Raw genomic sequence first — 9,215 nt, 5'->3', positions numbered from 1 at the left:
TCAGCTGTGTGATCTCAGGTAAGTGGCTTAACTTCTCTGTGCCTCAATTTCCTTATCAGAAAAACAAGAATAATACCACTGAACCACCCAGGCCTCCCTCTTAATTCTTTCTTATTAACTCGGACACTCCTACATTGTCACTCTTTGCTAGAGACAAACGCTTTATTTTTTTCCCCAACAAACTCTGTCCTTGACAGCTATTCTTTGAGTGTTACACAAAGTCTTCCAAAAGAGTGGACTGTCTGCACCGGTTATCGTAAAATCTCAACACTACTGTCTCTCTTCGGTTGGGGTTTTCATTACCATGTCACAATATGGTTCCTGTCCGTACTTCTGAGAGAACCCAAGGCTTGCTCCCTTTTCTCAGCAGGAGACTCCCATTGCACACCCTGCTCCTCTGCAGATGCTTTAAAATGCACTTGAACACCATAGACCAATCAGTTAGCAAAGTAAACAATAATTTCTTCACAGGGGACTCCTGAGGGATCTGTGGTGTTTTGATGATCTGCAGCCATGGAAACAGCAGATGAAGTGTTTGGGTCATTGGAATGCTTTTAACTCATGCTTCCTGTGGCAGAGACTACTAATTGCTTCTCAGTAGCCTTTCTCCCCTTCTTTTAAAGAAATTTTTAGCTAAGCACATCGCTGCCCCACTAAAACATTTCTCTTGAACTTAATGTTGCTATGTGAAAGTTTTGGCCAAAGAGCTGTAGGCAGGAATGCTGTGAGCTTTCCAAGGGTTCTTCTTAAAGGGAGAGCACCAATCCTTCCTTCAACCTTTTCTCCATCATGATATCTTGAATGTGGATATAATGGCTGGAACTCCAGCAGCTATTTTAGACTATGCAGCTTAAGACACCAGTTCTCCAAATGTAGAATGAGGACACATAGCATCCCCAGAGCCCTTGTTCAAGAGATTCACAGGCTTCAGCTTCCTTTTCCAATCACATGTCTGTGGAAAGCCTAGAATTTTATTCTGAGACTTCAACCAAAACAATACATTGCAATAGATTGCAAGCAGTGGCAGATATTTGCTTCAAGTGAGCCGGATAGGGATTTATAAATATGAAAACAATGTTACCCTTCTCACTAAAATCTTTTTGTTTTAGAAAATATAATGATTTTTCATAAATCTGTGTTATTAATATTTACATGCAATGAGTTTATTGTCACTTCACGATGGATTAAATAAGAATGCAAAATAATTCTGTTTTAATTTCTAATAAGCTAACCCACGTAAGAAAAGTTCTCTGGGGGCCTTCATAATTTTTAAGGGTATAAAGGGATCCTAAAAACCAAAAGTCTTGAAAACTGGTCTAATCTGGCTTTCTAGGTAGAGAGATGAGCTACAAAAAACCTGACTTAAAGTCAAATTATTTTTATTTGAGCAAAAATCGGACTTCTATTATGCATAAGCCATTATCATTAGAGGAATTTGTTACATCCAGCCAAAGGAATTTTTAGCAGATCCATTCATATTTTGTTATTCCATTTGAGACCATGGCTAAGAATACAACAAAGCAATTAAGAGCTGAAGAAGTTTTGAGAAACTCCCTTGGTTGAGAACCCTAGTTTAAATAAGACAGTGTGAAGCATGCGATCCTGGCCTCTTTTATTACCTGAAATGTCACAAATGTCTAGTTGCAGATTGTACAGAAGCTCTGCAGCCGGCTAGTCCTCCTGACTCCTCACCTAGTTTGAAGGAAACAGAACTGGCTCTCGAGCAGCCTGGGTGGTGCAGGAGGCAGGGTGGAGGCAGACACATTCCTGTGCGGAGAGGAGCAGGTTCAGTCACATGGCCACCCTCATGCCCTTGGCTGAGGGCCAGGTGGGGTAGAGCAAAGGTTGTGCCAATGGAAAGCCACCCTTGGTCTCTGAGGCTGCTCCTCTGTGTTTCCTTCCTTCACAGAAGGCACTCAGGAACCCCAGCAGCTGGTCCCCTCTAGGAAGGAAAAGACACAGATTCTAGGGCCGTGGGAAAAGGGGTGAGCGGCCCTTTGGTCTGAGTGCAAGCCTAAGGAAAATTGGGGGAAAGAATGACAAAAGCTTCCTGTGAAGTGAAACCCACTTTCTGCACCAAGAGACTCTGGTCTGCCATATAAAGGACATGTAATTCTCTTTTATAATGGAAGGCCCAGCAAATGGACCAGACTTGTTACAATTCACAGGGCTGAAACCCATCATTTCTAAAATTCAATTTGCTGCTAGAATTTAGCCTGATTTTGTTGAACACTCAATAGAAGCAAAGTAGAATTTTTTTTCCATATATGTGAAAGCCTATTTTAAGTAATACTTTTTAAATCATAAGTCTCTTGAGAATAATATGGCAAATTTGCTTCCTTTCAAAGCCCATCTGAAAATATATCAAATCACTGCATTTTTGTCCAGCCTAGATTTTCCTTCCTTTCTTTACATTGCTGTGAATCCCTATCTGTTCTGTTCACCACTGTACCAACAACCTATAATAATATCGTGCCGGGACAGGTCAGTTTGCCATCATCACAAGGCGTCATCATGCTTCTGTAAGCAATATTTTGTGAGGTCCTTCAAACAGCCTAATGGCCATAAGCAAGTTATTTGAAAGAGTTATTTAAATTTTACATGGACAGGAATTAAATATTCAAGTGTAATAAGTTTAATTGATTAAGAGATTATTTTCAGATGGCACAGTAACGAAAAAAACGTATCATGAGAATGCAGTTTTAAAAAATGTATTTAAATGATCAATTCCCTCTATGGCTGCCCTAGAAAGAAGCTGCTTTGTTCCAATTGAAATGGAGCCATCACTCAACGGCTGTAAAATGCAATCATGGAAGGGTCGGTGAAGAACTCAGTCAGAGGGACCTATCCTTGATCCGGTTAGATGCATCGCACCAGGGTGTTCAGAGCCCTACAACTGGGGGGCCCATCTCTCATTTGTCTCCAGCATCTGAGCTGACCCTCAGATGATGATGTTTGCTCTGTTGGGTTATGTTAGTTGCTAAATATCCATTCTCCCAACAGGTCCTCTGGAATGTCTAGGACTTAGTGTGACAAAGCAGTGACAGTGTGTGTGCTGTCCTGTGTTATGCTGTGCTGTGCAGTAGACTGCAGAAACAGGGCTAAATAGAGGTGAGTCATGCCTCGGTCATGCTCTTTGGAAAGAACTTAAAATAAGTGCCAGTGGGCTCTCAGAATTGTTAAATGAGAGATTGGAAAGGTCATAGTAATAACGTTTGCAATCTGAAAGAAACCTCAGATGTTACCTATTAAAAATGAGGAAATGGAGGCTTGAAGAGGTTCGATGACTTGCCCAGTGTCATACCATATGTCATAACAGAGCCAGCCCACAGCCTGGTTCTCATGGATCTTACTTTGCCAGTATTCCTTTCCCCATGCCACCCACTAAAGTAAGCCAGTATATAATAATAATAATAATAATAATAATAATAATAATAATAATAATAAAACCTGTGAGCTGGCTGGGGGGTGGTGGGTTGTGGCATGCCTGGGTGACTCAGTTAAGTGTCTGACTCTTAATTTCAGTGCAGGCCATGACTTCAGGGTCATAAGATTGATCAAGCCCTGCCTCAGGCTCTGTGCTGGGTATGGAGCCTGCTTAAGACCCTCTCTCCCTCTGCCTCTTCCCCACCACTCCTTGCCCACATGTGTGCGCGCACACACACACACACACACACACACAGTCTCTCTCGAAGAAAAAAAAACTTGGAAGGCATTTTGAATACTGTGTCCTACTAGCATTTATTATCATTTATTAAAATCATCTATTGATCTATTCACCCTACAATTGTGAGCTCCTTAAAATTGGAATTTAGTTGTGGTTGGTTTGTTTGTTTCCTCTGTGCCTAGCCCCAGTGCCTTACACATAGTAGGCACTTGGGAAGAAAATTCATATTTACTTTGAATTTGTCCTGACCATTCTTACATTAAGCTGTTGAGTGGCTATACTGGGAAGACATAGAGGTGACCCTTGAGCAATGTGGGGGTTACAAGCGCCAACCCTATGCAGTTAAAAATCTGTGTATAACTTTTGATTCCTCAAAAACTTAACTGCTAATAGACCACTGTTGACAGGAAGACTTACCAATAATATAAACAGCTGTTTAACACATATTTTGTATGTTACATATATTATTTACTTATTCTTACAATAAAGGAAGCTAGAGAAAAGAAAACGTTATTGAGAAAATCATAAGGGACTGATAGCACTGTAGTTATTTTAAAAAATCGACGTATACATGGACTCATACAGTTCAAACTATGTTTATCAAGAGTCGACTCCATTGGTTAGGGTCCAGCCAAGGAAAAAAGAAACTACTCTATATCTTTACAGGGGGTGTATAATATAAGACATCGATACACAGTATGGAAGACAAACAGAAGGTGGTTAAGATTATTATTGGAGATTATTAGTGGCAGAAAGTTGGAGGGCAATTGGGAGGAGGTGTTATTAACAGAAGTGTTTAAAGAGAAGTGGTACCACTGGTACCATTGGGGGAATAGTCCCCCAAGAGCTGGGGTCTTTGTGGAGATGGATGTGAAGCTGGAGGGAGGCCCACCAGGAAGCAGAAAATACTCTGTTTTGTTTTTTTTTTTTTTCCCTCCTAAGACCGCTCTTTTCCCAGTGAAGGGAGCAGGGAAGAGGAAATGACCTCTGGGAGACTTCCCCCATCTTTTAGTGTGCTCAGCTCATCATTTGCCCCTGACATAATGGAGGTCCTTTAAGATCACCACTTCCTTCTGCACTAACTCAATATTCAGCCAGCAGCCCTCATATCTCAAACCTAATTCTGTTTGTCATGCTGTTATTTCAGCCAAAGGACAAAGAACTTTTTTTTTCTTTTCTTTTCTTCTTTTTACAATTTTTATTGTTTTGTTTTTTTTTAAAGATTTTATTTATTTATTCATGAGAGACACAGAGAGGCAGAGACATAGGCAGAGGGAGAAGCAGGCTCCCTGCTGGGAGTCTGATGTGGGACTCAATCCCAGAACCCCAAGATCATGACCTGAGCCAAAGACAGACCTCTGCTCAACCACTGAACCACCCAGGAGTCCTTCTTCTTTTTTTTAAATAGCTGGTCAGCTGATCAGCAAGGTGAAGGGGAAATATCAATCATAACAACTGAATTTTGTTAGTTTGGGGATTTCACTTGTTTTTTTTTTTGTAAATTAAGAGCGAGGGACCTAAAACTTTTTGAGTGATACAACAAATAAAGCACATTTTTCAGCCTGACCTTGAAGGATGTAGGTGTCAATGAGCAAGGGTCAGCCTCTCAGCAAGGGTCTTGGAGTTGCTTGGATTATTTTATAAGTTCCACATGAGGGTCATCTTTTACAACTAGATGTTTCTTTCCCCTTTCTTTTAGAAAAAGAAAGAAGTAAATTCTAGCCCAGAGAAAGAAAGATATCCTGTCTTAGAATTAGGGAAAAAAATAAGAAATAAAAGGAAAGCGATCTGAAGCTTCGTCTTGCTGAGAACCCACCTCCTGCTGTCTCTGGCAGTCCTGACCTCATCCCTGAGAATAAGCTTCCAGAGAAGCCCAGAAAGAACTTTTACTGTCGACTCTCAGATATGTGCACAGTTAAATTTGTCGATCTCAACAGTTGCAGCAGAAACTGACAGATATTGACATTTAGAAAAATGCTGCAAGCCAGATAAAATTGAGATTAAACCAGAGCAGCTCTGGAAGCCAAAGGTTTCCCTGCTCCCTGAGTATGGCTGGCAAACACACTGCACAGATGCATAGTAGATACCATCAGGGTATGATCACTAGTCCTCTTACATTATGATACCGGTAGTGTGGGTAGAAGGAGGTTAGGCACACTTTTAGAAGATGCATGCAGAAATACATAGGGGCGAAGTGTTAATGATGTTTGCAAGTTATTTACAAGTGATTCAGCAAAAAAAAATTATAGACGTATATATATGTATACATATATACACATATAAACGTAGATGATTAAACATTAGAAATCTAAAAAAGAGTTAATAATTCTTAAATCTAGGTGGTGAGTATAAGGATGTTCTGTTTTTCAAAGATTTTGTTTGAAATTTTTCATAATAAAACTCAGGGAAAACCAATGTTATCCATTTGACAATTAGAGTTTTTATCATCAACCACTAGCATGGAATTGTTTTAGTATAAGAAGTCCTATTTCTTGGGATGCCTGGGTGGCTCAGCGGTTGAGCGTCTGCCTTCGGCCCAGGGCATGATCCTGGAGTCCTGGGATCGAGTCCCAAATCGGGCTCCCCACAGGGAGCCTGCATCTCCCTCTGCCTGTGCCTCTGCCTCTCTCTCTCTGTCTCTTATGAATAAATAAATCAAATTAAAAAAAAAAGAAGTTCTATTTCTTGAGTTGGTAAATTTGAATCAATTAACCAGAATCTGAGATAAAGAATTGACCTTCGAAACCTGGCAAACTTGAGTAATCAAACCCTTGACTAGAAGTCAGCACAATGAGCAAAATACTGTGACATTCCAACTCCTGTAATATCAATGTCTGTTACACTGACTTAGGTCAAGGGCAGTATTCTCAGCTGTTCTGACAGCCAGGAAGCACCTGCTGTCAGCCCTAGGATTGGAGAATAGGCCCAGTCTACTGTCCAGAAGCTTCCAGACTACAGAGGAGATGGAATTGGGAACAAATGTGGGCAGCGAAGTGTGACTGGTGCAATGATTCCATAGGGCACTAGGACGAGAGTGAAACAAAGGCAGCAATGATCACTTCCACTGGGTCAATGAAGAACCAGCAGGACAAGATTCAGAAACAGAGCACAACAGTCAGAGAGGTCAGTGAAGGGATAATTTACAAAAGTGTGGAAGGGTCGAAGAAAACCAGCGGTAGTGAAGCTACCAATTGTGGGGATCCATTAACACCCCTCAGTCTAAAAGAGGCAAGAGGAAGGGGCACTACCAGAACTCAGAGAAGATAGTATGGCTTTTGGTTAAAGGATGTAGCCAACCTGCAGTGAACCAACAGGCAGGGGACCAGGGGAGAACACTCTGATCCTGTCCTTCCTCCCACCTCTCACCTCCCACAGAGGCTCCCACTCACTGAACCCAGATGGCAGTCAGGGGACCAGAAAGCTTGGTGGATACAATCCCGAGGGTTCAGCCTCCAGAGACAGAAGGCAGGTAGAAAAGGTCAAGGCCAATAATATTGTTCAGCAAAATGCATAATGCTGGAGAAGGCCTTGACACAGAAGTAGGAGAAAAGGAGGCAGAGAGGTAGGTGTCCACTAGAGGAAAGTAAAGGGCATGATCTGCAGAAGAAGCACCATGAACCAAGGTGGAAAATACCCTTGCATGCTCAGGAATCGGGGGCTTCTCAGGATAAGCTTCAAATTGTTTTACCAGCAGAAGAAAAGACTTAGTCATAATCATCTCCCTCTCTCCTGTGCTGTCTTTCACCATTTTGGCATTCTTATACATGCAAAGTAAAGGGGTTTTAAATTCCTCAAGAAACGTGGCCAGCAGCATTCCCTAAAAGTTATTTGGCACGGGATTGTTGGTGTGCTTATCTTGTGTATATGCTTCGTCCTGCCCCTGGATCTTAAGTTTCTTGAAGGTAGTGATGCGCCTGGACTTGCCTTCACACCTCATAGAATGTTCCGCCTGTTGTAAATAATGATACATATTAACTTGCAGGGTATGACCTGCATCCATGTTCTGAGATCAGAGAAACTTAGACAACACTTAGGAGAACTAGTTGTGATTAACTATAATACTAATAGATCACAGATGAATTAAAAATAAAGGGGTCCTATATCAATGATTCCCAATCTGTTTAAATATAAAGATCTTCTCTGAGTATAAAATATTTTACAGAGTCTACATATACTAATAGGTTTGGTGTACACTAATTAAATAATGACAAAAAGTGTTCTGGGTTCATACCCATTTATCATTTATTAACCAAAGCGTCCACAGTCATTCAAAAACAGTTGTAGGGGATCCCTGGGTGGCGCAGCGGTTTGGCGCCTGCCTTTGGCCCAGGGCGCGATCCTGGAGACCGGGGATCGAATCCCACATCGGGCTTCCGGTGCATGGAGCCTGCTTCTCCCTCTGCCTGTGTCTCTGCCTCTCTCTCTCTCACTGTGTGCCTATCATAAATAAATAAAAAAATTAAAAAAAATTTTAAAAAAACAAAAACAGTTGTATGTATTATTCAGTAGTCAGTGCTTGGGGTCCATATAGATCTTAGAAATCCTTGCAATAACTCCATAGCTAAGAATATTCCTATTGTAAGTGACAGATACTCAGCTTAAATTAGCATAAGCAAAACAAGAATTAATAACTGAGATATTCCTGAGGTGGCACTAGTTTTAAATAAGGTCCTGTCCAGGCATTGAAATCTTGTCACCATGCCTTTCTCTCCCTCTTTTCATCTATTAACTTTGTTTTCTCTTCTGTTGGCTTCACTCTCCAGTTGATTTTCTCTGGTTGGAAGCAAAGATATCCACAGGAAATTCCAAGGATGTTCTGTCCTTACAGCTGGTGAGCCAGGAAAATGAGAACAGCCTCACTCAACATTCCTTTCCATTCCTCAAAGTGGATTCATATTAGCCTTGATTGCATTGAATGCCCACCTCATCCCAACACAGCATCCAAGGAGAAACAAACTCTGTCAACCAAGATCACGTGGCCCTCACCATGAGGGAGAGTTGGGAAGGGGGTATAATTGGGGCTGGGCAATTTATAAGGGGCAAAAATGCTGAACAGACTAGACTGCAGATGGACATTACCACAGTCCATAGGCTGTGACTAATACACTCCTCTTTCTTTTTCTCACTCATATATTCATGAAAACATTCTTAAGTTCCACTTTAGGTCAGCTACGTCATGAGTAACGCACCAGTGAACTTGAAAGCTCTGTAGTATCTCACAATCCCTCATCTTGTTTTTGTGCATTGTTGCTAGCAGTGATTCATACAATCCTCCAAAAATAGTGTGAATTCTAGTTTAATTCTATAGTTCACTTTACTTTTCCTGCATATACATTCGTTCAGCCAATATTTATTGAACAAGTACAACGTGCGATATAAAATAGTGAATATAAATCTAAAACCTAAAGTGTCTTGTTGGTTTTTATTTGCCAAAATCTAAATTAAGATTTCTTTAAACAGTGAATAACATTACGACTCTAAATGTCCATGCAGTTACCTGTTGCTATTAGGGCAATTGCTGAAGAAATCATTCTTTGTACCGTAAGGA

Source organism: Canis lupus, chromosome 36 (assembly GCF_048164855.1).
Source record: "Canis lupus baileyi chromosome 36, mCanLup2.hap1, whole genome shotgun sequence".
NCBI lineage: Eukaryota > Metazoa > Chordata > Mammalia > Carnivora > Canidae > Canis > Canis lupus.
The sequence above is the reverse complement of the archived record's forward strand: the minus strand, read 5'-3'. Positions refer to the sequence as shown.